The following is a 2827-nucleotide window of genomic DNA, read 5'->3' on the forward strand; positions in this document are numbered from 1 at the left end:
CTTCGAAAAGATAAAGGACGAAATGTGAACTTGACCCTAGAGTCTCCCCACCTCCCCAACTGCCAAGGTCAAGACAAAGGGAGAGGGAATGGCTGAATTCTTTCCTGGGCCTGGAGGGCAGAAGATGAAAATACCCAGTTCTTTATTCCAAACAATCTTCGGTAGGAACTGGGAGACAGAACATCCACGACATTATCCTGATAATTCACTCAGCCACTTACTTCCCTTTTGCCAGTGAGAATCTGCCTCCTGGCAATTTTCTCCGGCCATAAATGGAAGGGCCGGAAACTTTGCAGGAGTTGACCAGATCTGGAGTCTCCTTAACCTTCCTCCCGGGGTTTGTGGAGGTGCTCCTGGAAGAGACTCCTGGGCCGGATCCCACCCGGGCAGAATCCCATTCTTCTCACCTCAGGCCCGCAGGCTAGCCGGGCTCTCCCTGACCGCAGCTCGCCCGGGGCCACCTTCTACCCCGCATTCTACAGCCAGCAAACACCGCCACATCCCGCCGTGGACATCCGCTCTCCTCAGGCTTCAAGGATCGGGAATTCCTAAAACAAAAATGATCACAACCAAACAAATCAACCACAGTTCAGTGGTTGTTTTCAGTACCAGCTTCTACGGCCCTCTCGCCAGTCGCCGGCCTCGGCGCTCAGCAGATCTCTGGGAAAGACGCACTTTTCCCGGGTTCCCTGGCTGCAGTGGCCGAGGTTCCGCTGCGGGAGACGGGAGACGCCCGAGACAAAGGTCCCGAGACGAAGATCGAGCACCTGCGAGGTTTGGTGGTCGCTCTGCGGGCAGGGGGACCTTCCCGGCTGCAACAAGGGTAGTGTGGACCGAGCAGCAGGGTGACCAGCCTCCGATTGAGCGCTAGCTGGAGCTGTTAATCCTTTGTTATTTATGCACGTGTTTATCTTGATGGCGAGAAAAGATACTAGGGGGCTGACTGCTTAACCCAAGGTAAACTCCGGGGAATGGAGAGTGCGCGAGAACGAAAACGCTAGTCACGCGGAGCCTAAGGCATCGGCCTCATTTGCTCTAAGGCTTCAACGACAGGTTTTTGTTTTGTTTTGTTTTCCCTGTTCGTTCTCCCAGAAGACAAGGACCACAAATTTCTTTAATAAAGCAACGCCTGATTTAGAAAGCCCAGGTCTCTGGCGCTCCAGGTCCTTCCAGATCCCCATCTGCCCCTTTCCCCTCCACCCGCTTGGCCTTCTCGTCACACTCCCGAAGGGCTAAAGGAATGTTTACAACCTGACTCAAGTTCAATGACAAAACCCTGCTTGGAGCGGGAGGGGGAGCGAACTTCACCCATTGCACCAGACAAAGGCTGGCGCAGGTCTCTAACAGGGAGTTGGTGTGTGTGTGTGTTAGGCTGGACTCCCCTAGAGTTCGACAACTAAGGGCCCTGGGTGGGTCTGAACTCCCCTACCCTCTGTCAGAAGCCTCCGTATTGCTATGCAAGTGCCTGCCTGAGTGGAGGAGCGGTGGTCAGAGTCTGTAAGGGCCACAGTGTCAGGTTTTGCCCTGTTTTCCAGGCCCCTGTGAGATACACCCCTCCTCCCCACCTCTATCCAGAGAGGAAAGTTCACGCTAGTCTCTCCCTGGGTCCTATAGTTTCCTACTTCCTCTCCTGGGCTTTCCGCACGTATTTTCTCCAGTTTTTGATATTCTGAACATCTTTCCAGTTCCTCCTAGAACAGGGCTTCTCCAGGAGAAACCTCTCTAGATGGCAGCCTTGGTGCCTCCCTCCTGTTTCTCCATTTGTCCTGACTGTAATAGTTGGTAAATATGTCCCTCTACCTCACAGGACAGAAACCATAAAATGTAGTCCTCAGGGCCGAGAGAGGAGCAGTGGGGTAGTAAGACTTAAGAGTTGACAGGGAATCTAATCAAAATTAGGGCAAGGCATTGTGTCCCCCAGGTCTCTTCTGCCTTCCACCTCCAGTGGAAACCGACGTGCACGAGGTGCTTGAGGTGAAAACTGAGTTGAACTAAATGATCACAGGCGTTTTATTTACCCGGTTTTCACACTCAGACAAATCTACCCAGTCCCCAGTGAGGCAAGGGCTAGAGTGTTTGCAAAGCACCTGCCCCCTGTAATCTAAATAGAGAGTTCCAGAAGGAAACAGGTGTTTGTCACTGCCTAGGAAGAAGTTCCTTAGGGGGTAGGAAAGAGACTGGCTCCCTGTTCTGTCTTCTGGTAAAGACCTGGAATTTAGAAATTAAGAGAAGTCCCCTTTTGGGACCAAGATTCTACCATTATGACACAAATAAAGTGAGTGGCACTATTGTCTCCATTTCTTTACTAAGTAATGAGTTCAGGGTGGGGGACAATAGCTCTGAGGGACACTAGAAAAAGTGCCAGTTTGGGGGAAGTTGGGTATTTGCTAAATGTCTGCAGCTGAACTTACCCACCCAAACTTCAAGTTAGCAAGTTAGTACTCTCAGGAGGTGACCTATCCCATGATGCTTCATGATGCTCCTGTACAGAAAGGGTTCAACACTGCTGTGTTGGGACCCCTTCCAGTGTCTCCTCAGAAGCTACCACAGGAACTTCTGAGAAGACATTGAGGAGAGGAAGGGAGCCAGAGTCCCTGAGGGGAGCTGTGACACGTGACACTCGGCCCTGGCATTGTGTTAATATCCTGTCCACTAGTAAATCATTATCCTTGTTGGGATCTTGTCTAGCATTCAACACAGGTACAAAAATTTTAAATAAAAGTGAGAACATTAACAATATTTATTAATTTTTTTCTTGCCAAGATTCCATCTGGTCAAAGACAAACTTAAAGCCACACACCCAAGGTACCCAGGGTACCGGCAAGCC

The sequence above is a fragment of the Mus caroli genome, unplaced genomic scaffold (genome assembly GCF_978045245.1).
Source record: "Mus caroli unplaced genomic scaffold, Mus_caroli_1 scaffold_13, whole genome shotgun sequence".
NCBI lineage: Eukaryota > Metazoa > Chordata > Mammalia > Rodentia > Muridae > Mus > Mus caroli.